At 40.3% G+C, this 13,253-nt stretch overlaps 1 long non-coding RNA gene across 3 annotated transcripts in view; it reads left to right on the top strand.

Moving 5' to 3' along the window:
- The window catches only part of LOC106041643 (uncharacterized), a 72,011-nt gene that overhangs the window by 6,436 nt on the left and 52,322 nt on the right, over positions 1–13,253 (top strand). Inside the window, exons 1-2 of one of the 3 annotated variants that reach the window (XR_010826939.1) lie at positions 6,642–6,778; positions 8,646–8,719. This is a non-coding gene — a long non-coding RNA (uncharacterized lncRNA). Of the gene's footprint in view, positions 1–6,641; positions 6,779–7,172; positions 7,852–8,645; positions 8,720–13,253 lie in introns of those variants that run through there. The other 2 variants (XR_010826938.1, XR_010826940.1) reach the window with 2 other exon arrangements.

Genomic DNA, 13,253 nt, shown 5'->3' with positions numbered 1-13,253 from the left:
ATTTCTTCGGTACGGCAGACCTGTGTGTCACAATTCTTGTTAGGTAGCAGAAAGAACATTGTGTGTGAAATACCTGAACATTAAGAAAATCTTACTAATAAGGGTTATAAAAATGCTTCTCTTGGCAGTGGCTGTCTTTATGCATGGTTGTAAAAAGACCTTACTCGGTTAAACACAGTGCAGTGATGGAAAGCAAAGCTGTAAAAATGTTTAGTAGGTTTTCTTGTGAGCATAAAAATTAAATTATTGCCACCAACATTTTGTCAGGAACATTCATTAACAGCATAAGATCTGATACTCTTCATAACTGAAGAAGCACTACTTGCCTGTGGTTTCTGATGCGGAAAGCCAGCCTGAACTTACAACAGTGGATCCTTAATCCTAAATCCATGACGGGATTTTATGTATTTATTTTCAAATGTCTGTTCACATTTTAAATCACAAAGATGTTTTGAGTGGCTGAATATTCCCTGAGCTTCAGTTGAAACTGAAATCTGCACCTCTCCCCACCCCTTAAACCAAAGAGCAGTTTAACAACCAAACAGATACCAGGATGAGGTTACCTGTTGTCAGTGGGAGATGCAGTCCAGGTGCCTTTATGTCCTCCAGAGCTTGTCTGTTGGGTTGTTGGTGGGGCTTACAGAGATGGGAATATTATGTGAAAAATCTGTTCTCTCCCTTTTAAAATATTCATTTAAGTTTTCTCATTGATTAAATCTACTCAGAGTGTAATGGATATGCTTCTCCTCTCAGCTGGGCATTCTTTCAGGGACTAGGAGGAGAGAAGTTGGTCTAGGATTCATAGTCTGCTGATGTTGTCGTATATTTTTCTTCCCATAGGCTGACAAATCAGTTAACCTGTTTTCTTCAGGCAGCTGATAGAAAAACAGATAGCAGTGGTCACATTTTGTGAAGAATTGACACTGTTCTGAAAAGAATAACCTGTGTTTCAGTGTCTCATGGCAGAAGAAGCCTGACTGCAAAAAAAAATGGAAGAAGTTCTCATGCTTTAAGAAGTAGCTTTGAGGCTTAAAATGTGTATTACTTTTTTCCTTAAGCTACAACCGCAACAACAACATCTTGAGGTGCTGAAGGCTGTATTTATATGGCGGCAGCCAGAAGGGCCTCCAGAGTGCTCACATCACCAACCTGTGGGTGCATTTCTTCTGTTTTTGTGTCACTCTTGGGCAGTGGAAAGAGTGTCAGAAAACCCTGTTCTGAGCAGCTAATTTGTATCTGTCAAGACTGGCAGGTTCTCTTCTCACATCAGGGTACTCCAGCTAAATGCTATATACGAAGTCATTCATCTTCATACCAGATGCAAAGAACAAAAAAAAATAAGATCAGTGATAAAATTTCATCAAACAAATCATTCTGCTCGTTAAGATTCTTATTTGTGTTAATATTCACATTAAAAGATCTGACACTGTTAGGAAAATAAGATTCAACTTATGTAATATTAGACACTTCAGACATCTATTAGGGCCTTGTATGATTATCACACAATTAAAGTTTGTATTAAAAGATTAAGACATGTTGGGTTGGATTTTCTGCATATTTTAGTAGCAGCTGTTTGCTGGATGTTGTCTCCCTTTGTGCTTGTAAAGCTACAAATGCATGATATCAGAAGTCTTAAGTGCAGCTGAATTGCCTTGGTGGACTTCTACCTCTCTTCATTGACAGCTAGGGCAGATAAAGGAGCTAAACTCCTAACGTAAGCACTTTTTCATGTTCCTGGAGCTAGGCAAGCTAGGTCTAGACTCTAATATGCCTACCAATAAAATGGGTTCAGAACTGTGTTTTTAAAGTACTCTCGGTCACACGTCTATATATAAGGAGTAGTGGTCTATTTATAAAGAATATGTAGAAACAGAGAAAATTCCTTACTCTAATCTTTGTTGTTTGACCAAATGTTGAATAGAAGGTATGACAGAAAAACCACATGAATAGTCTCATTTCTAAAATGTGTGGGTAATCCTGTTTCCACAAAAATGTAGGGCAACGTATCTATTAATTTAACAGGAGAAGAACTAGGTTGTGGTGGTGGAGTATTCAAAAACAGTGATATGTCAGGCTTTAAAAAGTCTTAAAAGCATCTGAAAAATCTGCACTGAGCAGATACTGTTGTGCTGTAATTAACAGAATATCTGTTAGAGGAGAATCCTCTTGTCTAGAAAATGTAAAGGAGGCAAGGAGGCATGTGATTTTTTTTTTTTGTCACACTTTCTGTTCCTCTTCATCCAGACTTGCTTCTTGGGATGCTGAGCTACACAATCGTGCGTGTCACCTGCAAGACAGAAGGACAAGATCTTGCTGTCAGTTTTTCCCAACAAGAACATTTGAATTTAAAATTAAAACAGATATGAAATGAGAAAGCTGTAGGAATAAAAATTGACCAGTCAAGTGTTTGTACTTTGACCTAAACTATATGAATGACAAAAGTTTGACAGCATGGTTTCTGAGTTATTAGAAATATCTTACCTTTTAAGAAGCTATTTCTTTACTATTATAGTTGTCTTGGAAAAAGTCTGTTAGAAAGTCACTAGTGACCATTAAATCCAAGTTATTTTTTGTGTGTACTTTCAGCACAAAATTAAGAAAATTATGTTCACTTATTCTTTTATCATTTTGGATAGACAATTTTCCTTAGATTCCCCATGGCTGATCTAAAATTCTTCTGTTGAATTTCGTGGGAATTCACAAACCCTACACTGACTGCATCTTTACAAATGGGGAAAAGTTCAGCAAAATATTAATAACCCAAATTTTTGTTATTTTTCTTTTTCTTCTTTTTTTTTTTAACAAGAATGATATGACAAATAAAGATCCTAACGAAATTAAAGAACAGAAGTTTCCAAATTAAAAGCAAATATTTTACAGAGTGGTGTCCTCATAAAAACTACGGTGGAATTTTAAAGATCAGGCAACTATGACCATTAATAGAATGCATTTCATTTTACTTGCTGATAAAATTCCTCCTCTTATGATAAATGACAGCCCTAATACAGGATGATATCTGTAGTACTTAAAAGACAGCTATTCTTCAGTTAATATAGGCTATTCATCAGTGTCATTAAACTATTAGCATGCTTTTGTACCATATGTGAGAACAGCTTCTAATGCTAGTGGTTTATTTTTGTTTGCTTTAATGAAGATATTTCCTCTATAGAGCATCCGAGAGAGAGAGACCTACATAAAAGAGATGTGTGAATTATTTAAGGATAAAATACCAGATTAGGGATTTTTAATGTCAAAGGAACATTCTGAATGTGTTGCCTGCATTCATCAGACTCACTTTTGCATGCATTGAATATGGAAGCTGTCAAAAGTGTTGAAAGTCTGACAGATTTTTCTGAGCTAAGTATTTTATTTTTTGACAGAACAGTTTGGTTTCTCAGACCCGCATCTTTGCTTCACTGAGCAAAGGATGCTGCTATGTTTGGCTTAGTTCATTTTGAAGTCTCCAGTGGTCATAACCCGTAACCCAGAGTGACACAGGGCCATCAATCAACACAAGATGACTCTTGTCTAATCTTTGAATTCCTGAGGTTATCTTTGCACATGATGTTCACAGTGCAACTTGTGGAATATCAATCATTTTTATAATGTGGTAGCGGAGCTCTGAGGTTTGAGTTCCCATCCACATCTGAACATTTAACTGGTAGGTGACCTACTTGACAGCGCTGTTTCTTCAGCCATGGGGCTTCACATGTGAGAAAGAATGTCTCTGAACATCCTTGAGCTGTACCTTAATGACACGGCATTTAACCAATGAGCCATGACCTTTCTGGGTTTTGGTGGCTAAACAGCCATACTCTAAAGCGATCACACTCTGTGATTTACTTCAGATTCAAAATTGTTCTGTTTTTCTTTCTACTGTCACTAGGTGGTGGTTACAAGATGAGTACTGACACATGTGCCAAACTTAAAAGTTGACAACTTAAAATAGTGACATAATCTGCTTACTATTTGCATATCTCTATGCTCATTTCCAGATTTTACATAAGACTGTCTTTTGTACCCTTCCCATACAGTTAGCTACATAGATTTCCTGAAGTATTCAAAGGAAAACACAATCTCTTGGCTCACATAAACCATTTAAAAACTCTGACCTAAGCAGTACAGTTAATACTGCTCTACTCCAAAAATGAGACCTGGAGTTTGCCAACATCCTGAATTGTGGTTTTATTGTGTCAAAAGGTTGGGGACTTTTACTGATCACCCAGTTTAGAGGATTCTGTGAATCCATCTTTTATAAGATAGCTGTTTCCAGAAGTGTGTTCAGAAATACTAAATGAAGTTAAAAAATGCACTCAATAATCTTCAATTTATATGAGGAAAGATAATTGAAATAGGAATAAAAGTTTTGTCTAGGATTCAGCAAGGAAATTAAGTATGTGGCTGATTCAAAACATTCTGAAATCCCATGATTTTTGTTTTCACTAATTTTGGAAACTTCAGCATATGATTGAAGTCAGACCTTTGTGTAAGTGCTTTGTTGTTTTGGAGCTGAAAATTTGAGCACAAAACTCTTTTTTTTTTTTCCTCTGAGAAAGCTGTTCACTTTCTCCTTTCATGCACAGCCTACCTGAGAGTTTTAATTAAGGTTTCATTGTAAGTAGTCTGCTCAACATGATCAATCATTTTTCTGTTATTCAGAAGTTTTCATATTTTTAAGCCACAAATCACTTGAATGACTTTTGAGCCGTGCTGATTGTGCTCTCCTAATCCTGGTGCTGCTGTAAGCCTTGTAATGAACCAGAAAATTCTGTGACCAGCTTACAAGGATTTCCCGTGGCTCGCTAGTGCTGGCATGGCTGTTCAAAGGTGGCACCTTCTGCTGGTTCCAGGGAATTTTGTGGTGGAGATGAAGCAGTGGAGGGGGTGTACAACACCCAGCTATTCCTGGGGTGCATGGATGGGCTAGCCTGGGGCCAGCATGGCATAGAGGTTATCAGCATAACCAACTTGGTTGCCTAAGCAGAGGAGTCTAATCACCTTGGACACTGTGATGGATATAAAATATATTAAAAACTCTCCATCATCTTCAAGAGCTGCAGGGAACAGATCTCAAGACTTAGTAGCTGAAGCCACTGTCCCAGAACCGATTCAGGAACTGATGAGTATTCTTACTTCTCATTTATCAGCTGACAGCAAACACTTAGCAGATCGAATTTAGAAAGTAAGGTCGGGAAACACTCATGTGAGGAGCCTTCACGTCAGCCTCGTCAGAAGTGTGAGCACTCTGTGAAACAGTGAGTGCAGCAGTAGGCCAGAAATGAAGATTTTTGTGTGTTAACACACCCTCAAAATTTGAAACAAATGGTCTCCTTTATTTAAGTGAGTGTTGGTGTTGGCAGGTCTTCCACCAGTATTTTTATAGGGAGAAATACTTAAATTTAGTTGTTGTTCAGCAGGATTACATGCTATATGCTACTTGCCTCCTTTTTCAGCACGTATAGGCAACCAGCACTGACTTACGAAGGTTGCAAGCATGTCTCTAGCATCTACCACGCACCAGCAAGCATTTGGCTGTGGGTTGGAGCACCCTGAGGAGGACTGTCCTTATCTGAGGAGGGAGTCTTCTGACTATATCAAATCAGAGGCTCCACGTCTTGCCTGACACTGTCGCAGTAAGCAGGGCACCCAGCATCTCCCTTCTCCTCTCCCTGGTATCTGCAAGACAAAAACCCACCTGTGGGCTGCTGGGGAGACCAGGACTCTGGTCTATATGGCAGTGGATATGTGATGCTAAATCCATAAGCAGTCTTTGTAGCTGAGAGTGTGGTTCGTGGTGCAGAAGCCAACAGCACGGAGTGGATCACCAGAGCTGTTTTAAAATAAACCCCTTGTAGAACACATATGGTGCTGGCCCAGGGAGTACCTCAGGTTTGTGCTTGCTCCTTGGCTGGTCTCCCCAAATCCTTCCAGCCTGACTGACCCACAGCACCCGACTGGAGATTATTTAGCACTCTCTTGAGCTCATGAACCTAAAAATTAACTTTATCACAGCAGTCCTCTGCCGTGGGAGTGGAGAAGCTGAAGGGAGGTAGGGAGATAACTAGGCATTGTGTCTGCAAAAAGCTTTAGGACATCAGTGACAGACCCATTCATGTTTAAAGAGATAATAACGCATTTCATTTCCACTTGTGGTAGACTCCTGGTAATAATCCTATATGTTTGTGACAGGCGTAAAAATGCGTGGGATTAAATTTAGCAGGCTAAATGTAACTGGACACTAGTGTGATTTTTCTCATGTTAAAAGGTCAGCTGCTGCTGTGCTGCACATTGCAAGAGCTAATCCCACAAACAAAAGCTTTTCCCTCTGCTCCAGAGACAGCCCATTAATGCCAAGAGCTATTGTCAAATATACATACTGAGCATAAAATATAAATATATACATGTACATGTATGTGAGTATGCTGTGTAAGACTGAGGCGTGCCTCAGGACTCCCCATCATGCTTACTTTCCAGAAAAAGGTATTACTATCAGTTCCATGCTTTAGTTTACATGTACTTTACCTGTAAAATATAAAATAAAATAAAATTAATTGCAATCCCATTTTTTTCTCTAAATTCAGCTTACTTCTCGCTACTCTCTCAGAAGGACTCTGTTTTCCCTTTCTCGGGAAAAACACACCATGCTTCAGCAAGTAAAGGGCTCTAATCTGTGAAACTGCTTGAGAAACAATCATCCAAAGGGTCCTCTGAGCGGTGTCCTGTGAGCACTCGGTGATCTTCACTTGGGAGACGTACTGCATGTTCATTTACTCTAATGGTAAAACCTAATTTCAGTATTACCTCCCACGTCAGCCGGTCACTCCTGCTCTCTCATTGTCACACAACACTGGTAGCAAATCATAGGAGTGATCAGGTTCTCTATGGCTAAAATGTGATATTTTTTTTTTTTCTAGTAAGGAAGTCTGGCTGGTCTCCAAAGCTTGTCTGTCTCTACCTGCTTTGATGCCAGTAACTTGTCATGCTTGCACTCCTGCTTGGCTCTTAGAGGAATGGTGCAGATAACAGCCTTGGAGCTGCTTTTCATGCCCTGTTATTAGTTCATGGCATTTAGCCTTCTGTGCTTATGTCTCTACTGCTTTATTTCTTAATGAGCTCTTAAATCACTGATGTAGGAGGCTGGAAGAACTGATGTAAGAGCTAGATTACGAAATTAAATCTTCCAATACCACAAATGGCGATGCTGCACCAGGACCTGCTGGATATGCTACAGATATTGAGAGCTGGCATGTGGCAGTGTCACTGAAGTAGGTGTTTATGGGCCTGCTCACAGCTGGGGCAGATATTAGATGCTCCTTATCTCTCTCACTTTGTACAGTTTCCCATGACAGCTGTAGCCATTTGTTGGTTCCTGAATCGATCAACCCAAGTCTGATTAGTTTCAGATTTTTTTTTTCTTCTTCCAAACCTATAGTTTCTCTACAAAGCACAAAACTTCTCTGAGAAGTGTGCTCTGATACTCTCTGTTGAGCTAGATGTTTGAGGGATCACCAGCATTTGAGGAAATCCCATCCTACTGGGGTTGAGGCAAATGTCCTGGCAAAAAATTGGATACCGAGGATTTAAGTGACTCCCACTGCTCTGAAGGAGCTGACTGGGCCTTCTGAGACTCCCCAGGTGCCTGCGGAGGCAATCACACTGCACATGGGTGCTAAAAGCTTTCTGTTGACGTGGCAGTAGGCTGCAAGACAAAATGATCACAGTTGGTCACTAATGATGTGTATCGCATTGCCTGGAGAGCAGCACGAAGGACCTGGGGATAGATTTGTGGTGGTGCTGTGCACTCAGAACTGATTGAAAATGGGCTTTGAATATGCATAAGACTATAAAAAGGTACTTCTCAAAACCAAGAATATAACATCATACCCCTTTGATAGAGTTACCATCTGTTAATTTAGATAATCTTTTGGATTTTTTTTTATACTTCTGATATCTATAACATAGCAAAATATTCATTTGAAAATTTAATTACGAGTTGTTCTAAAAATATATTTCTTTTTACAAAAAGCTCAACATGATAATTTCACTGGATGTCTTTATTTTTTCTTTTAAAACTTATTCCCTCTTCAGCTTTTTTGCACAGTACATAAAGTGATAAAACAAACGTCTTTAATATTTGAGACAGACTCCACAGCTAGCTCAGGTTTGTCACCTAAGAGTGATAAGCACAGCTTAAATTCTAGCTTTATACACGGTCCTTATCAGAGTTTCTCAAATGTAAAGCTAGAGCTGCTATAAAGTTTGTAAAATTACATTAATATTGTTTTTGATGCTTTTAGGGTAGAGAAATATTTTTAGTATATTAAAAAAAATCCATGAAGAGTTTGAAGTTATAAGCATCAGTTATGTAAAGTCTAGAATTAATTTGAAAATATAAGAATTTTTTAATTGCTGAATATTGGCTTGCTAATGACTTCAAATGATTCATTTTCTGTTCTAATTCAAGCAGTGGTGTGGTTTTTGCAGTGTGTGTTTTCCTTACTTACGAACTAAATTTTTTCTTCACATGCACTTGTCATTCTGAATCTAGATTCTGAATCTAGACACTGTGTGTGCGATTCCCTGGTAAATAAGAGAGCTACATTTATAAGCATTTTTTATTTTTTATTTTTTTCTTCTGATCTCAGGTCATGTCCTGCAGGACTTAGAGGAAACGCAGCTATTACCACCACCTTCAGAGAAGCCACTTAGTTGCTTAAAGGTAAACATTAGCTTAAGTGCTTTACTGATTAAGCTTTTATCACACTGGAGAGTTATCAATTAAAACAAAAAATCCCTTGTCTCCCTCTTGATTTAAAAGAATCTAAAGAAACTGAGCACTGTAGAGAGTGGCTTGACCTTTACCAAAACGTTTTGTAATGCATTTTAATGAAATGCAAAGAGCACTTCTAAAATCTTTAGTATTCATCAGCCATTGCCTCCTCTATCAAAACACCTGAGTTAATTACGAACAAAAACCAACTAACAGACTTTTCCGCGAGGCGCTGGCTCCCAGGCGCTATCCGGGGAGCTGGTCCCAGCAGATGGCACTGTTATGAATAATTTGAGCAACGGCTGGAAATTCCTGCAGGCCGGCTAACCTTTCTCGGCCCGTCACCGCTCTTACCTCCTGAGAGCTGGCCCCGAGCAGCATGGAAAATCCCCCACATGACATGTCCTCAGCCTTTCTGACCCTGGCAAGAAGGAAGGGTTTGCATTCTCCCAAGTTAAAAATGATGTAGACTTGACATTTTCACTTTTTTTTTTTTTAATAATCCAAGAGTTTATTGCTAGCGAGGGAAAATAATTGGTACCCTGCTGTGTAATTGTAATTGTGATTTTCCATCTGCTGCCTATACCTGTTGCTTCACTTCAAAATAACTTCCCTCCCTTATGGTTTTCAGCAAATTCAACATTTGTTTTGTAGCTTCACAGAAAAATCTACTGGTGTTGTTGATGATAAAAAATACCCTTTCTCACCTTCCCAACATCTTGTAAAAGTGCTTTGGAGACCACCGTGCGTCTGCCAGGGGGTCAATTCACCCCACTATGCTTCTGCATTTGCTGATTTGCTTCCACAGAGAGATGCAGGAACGTAAATACTAGATCTACAAAGGAACCCAAGGGCTGGAAAACTTCACTTTCAGGTGCCTAGTGAAATTTTATGTCCTGATTTAGGAGCTCAAGTTTCCTTGAACAGGAGGAGACTGGTGCCAAACAGCAACTTGATATTCACATTTGGGGTAGATGAAGATCCTTTTCAGTTTTTGTTTGCTCTGTTTATTTGTCAGTCCTCTTCTGAACTTTGATGTTTAAATCAGGCCAGTCTTTTGGACCTGGCAACACTTTTTGGCTGCTGGCTTTGGATATTGACCTGGCCTTACTCTGATTCCTGTGAGAAGAAACATGGGTGCCCCAGTACATCTGAGCTGTAGGGAGGAGAGTATACATGAGCATGGGGCCAGCTTTGATATGATATATTGAAGGGAGAACTTGGCTTCCTTCCTAGGATTTTGAGATTTGGAGGACGTGACTTTTAGCTTATGCTTGCTATGAAGCAGATGAGAAGTCTGAAAAGAGGTCCTCTCCCTCTTCTTGTGATACTGGGGATAACAAACCACAAAGCTTCTGGTTCCTTATGCGGGAAGCACCTGATATTCATCTCTGCGTATTGCCACAGTCATCTGGGATGAGTTCTCTCAGCAAGGCATAAAAAAGCAAGTCTAGTTTGAGAACAGCATGAAGAATTCTTGTTTTCACTCCTTTATTTCAGACCCAGTCCTCCTCAGCTGAGAAATAAGTGCAATTTTAAAATGTCTTTCTTCTCTGAGGTGTTCATTGGTCTGTGGACAAGGCGCTGGAGCTGGATAATGGTGCAATCTCTGGCCCATGGCACAGATTGCTCTCTCCAACACTCAGGCTAACACCTATTCAGATAAATTTACAAAGTGGGACAAGTAGGCTGGGAGGATCACAACCATACAGCCCCGTTGCAATTTCCATTGTGTGCTTGGAGAGGCAGGAAGAAATCTCCCCAGACAACCGTGGAACTGGATTTGGTGCTCCCAGCAAGTGGAAAGAGCAAGGTTTGGAGGCTGAAGGAGCCCCCTCCCTCAGGGGCCAGGCTGAGGCCTCCTTCCAGGAGAGAGCAAGGCTGCTGGCAGCAGATGAGACTTCAGCCCTATCTTTCTCCTTTGATTTCCTGTTGTGCAGCTCAGGCAGGTTTTTGTGCTTGTGTTTTTAGCCCAACCCTGCTGAACTATTTGTGAATTATGCTCCGTCTTGATGGTGCTGGCCAGCCATGAGCAGGGGTTGCCTTCACTTCACCGGCTGTGCTCAGGTCAACTACATGGCCTAAACAGGGCATACTGTGAGCTTTAACAGAGGAAAAGGATAAGTAATGTAGGCACTTTTTTCTTAGTGCATTTTGTAGGCTCCAGAAAAATAGCCTTCTCTGAGCAGTCTTAACTCCCACAGTTTTTCTATTTTCAGAACTTTCGGTGGGAATTCTGTTCGATGTTTCCCAAATGCATACAAAGGCTGGCTTGCTGTGCTGTGTGTTACCATTCAGACACCCCAAACTAAAGCTAGCCAGTGACCAGGAAACACTGGATTCTCCTGCACCTCTTTCCGCAGGCGATCTGTTCTGTAAACACAAAATTTCAAACGAGTAAACCTGAATATAATTTATTGCCATTTCCTACTGTGATAAGTGACTTAAGGTCAACTTTTCTGTATTTACAATGTGTGGCTTAAAATACAAACACCCTTTGTTTGTGCTTTGGTAGTGTGTACGCCTCTGAATGCTTCCACGGATATACGCTGCTATAAAAGACGGCTTAGAAATTCAATGTAAAAAGGCAGCCAGTGCCACTGGGGAATACAGTACTCTACCCATAAAAACGTATAGCCTTAATTGACCAGGTTCACAATGCAATGCTCTTTCTAAAATGTATTTAATGCAGGGCTGAAATTTATGTGTCATAAGGGGACAAGACAGAAAACCATCTTCCAGTCCTTTTCAGCCTTTGGAAGGAGCTTTGATCAGCAATTTAATTAAATATTGAGTTGTCTAAATTTGTAAGGTCTGCTGCAATTTTGCCTAAAAGTGCAAACAGAGACCTTTCTGGACATCCTGTTCCTACCTTTCTTTCTGTACAAGAACGCCACATCTTAAAGCCTATGGGCAATTTCTTTTCTTCCACTCTTTAAATGAACTGCATGATACATTTTGAACAGTGAACTCCTTCACTGTGGCTCCCAAGCCTGAAACATGGCCAACACAGATCTCTCAGTTTTGCCATTCTTCTTCCTCCCCCTTTAAAAAAAATGATCTTCAAGACAAACAGGTCAAGCTGAAAAGTGTTTTTTTGGAGGCCAAGCAGATTTTGGCTCTTGTGCCTGTGTGATTGCCAATTGCAAAAGACAGCAAATGTGATTGCCTCCAGGCTTGAGAATAAGCCTCAGACATCCATTCTGGAATGAGCACTTTCAGGGTTACTGGGCTATAATTATAGTTCTGTTAGCAACTGTGAATTATTTAGTTAAAGTCAGGAACCAGCCTCCTTTAGAATAATCAGGTTTCAGATGCAGTTTGACCATTTAAAATGTGTTAATCACTTGATGGGGTAAGTTATCTCATTATAGGTTGCATTACATTTTTTTGAAATGAGTAGATCATTCATTTAAGATAGTTTTTGGAAGCAATGGACATATATCTCTGCCCCAAGCAGAGGCAGCAGGAGGGAGTTTGGAAATGTAAGTGATGCACATGGAGAAGCTGGGTCTATGTATTATTTGGGCAAGACTGGATTATGTGAATGAGAGAAGAACAGTAACCAATAAAGGAAAAAATCACAACACATATTGAATAGCATCTGTGTGTGGTCATGACGGTGTTGAGGTACTGGATTGAAAAAGTGGGAAAACTCCCTTCAGTGTTCACTTCACCTGACTTTCAGGAACACAGGATGTTGTATATCACTGTGAGTATAAAAAAAATACCACACAGATCCCTGATTCAGTCACTGAGTTCTGCATGAAGAACATCACATCTGTTCAGCAGGATCCCAGAGGCCTTGGACTGTTTGTCCACAGCCTATATAACTTTTTGTAACTGAACTTTTCACATGCATAATGCAAGTGCTTGTATTAATGTCCAGTGTGCACCTAGTCTGTCTCATTGGCCCAAAGACCACAAAATAACCTGGCATGTTTGGGGCCAGCTGTAAGGGTGGGAGTGATGGAGTTCAAAGGTGTTGGGCCGTGGATGTGAGATAAATTTGGCTGAAGCATTGTGGCCAGCTGGACTTATTTTCTCAGCTCTCCCCTGTTTTACTAAAGCAGTCTTCTCAATGATGCTCATGTCTCTCTTCACTTTGGTGTTTGGTTTCCAAAACCATCTACCAGATGGTTTTGTTGAAACAAGCCTATGGAAGAATTAGTAAAGAGAGAAAAGATAACAAGGAGTTATGAACACTGAACAGGTAGATACTGGAATTTGAACCTAAAGCCTCAGCAGAAGTTGCCCTGGCAACAGCACCCTGAAGTGCAGGGATGGAGAGAGGGAGTGAGAGACCCCATCCTGGGGCTAAACCAGCATGAGCTGCGGAAGCCCAGGGAGATGTCTAATCAGCACTGATCAGCATCAAGGAAACTGCTTGGTGGTGGACTGCTCCTTCACAGCCACTGATGAACAGCCTGACCATCATGCATTATTCACCGGTGAATAATTTTGAGTAGCCAAGAGGGGCTCT

Source organism: Anser cygnoides, chromosome 1, assembly GCF_040182565.1.
Source record: "Anser cygnoides isolate HZ-2024a breed goose chromosome 1, Taihu_goose_T2T_genome, whole genome shotgun sequence".
NCBI lineage: Eukaryota > Metazoa > Chordata > Aves > Anseriformes > Anatidae > Anser > Anser cygnoides.
The sequence above is the reverse complement of the archived record's forward strand: the minus strand, read 5'-3'. Positions and strand labels throughout refer to the sequence as shown.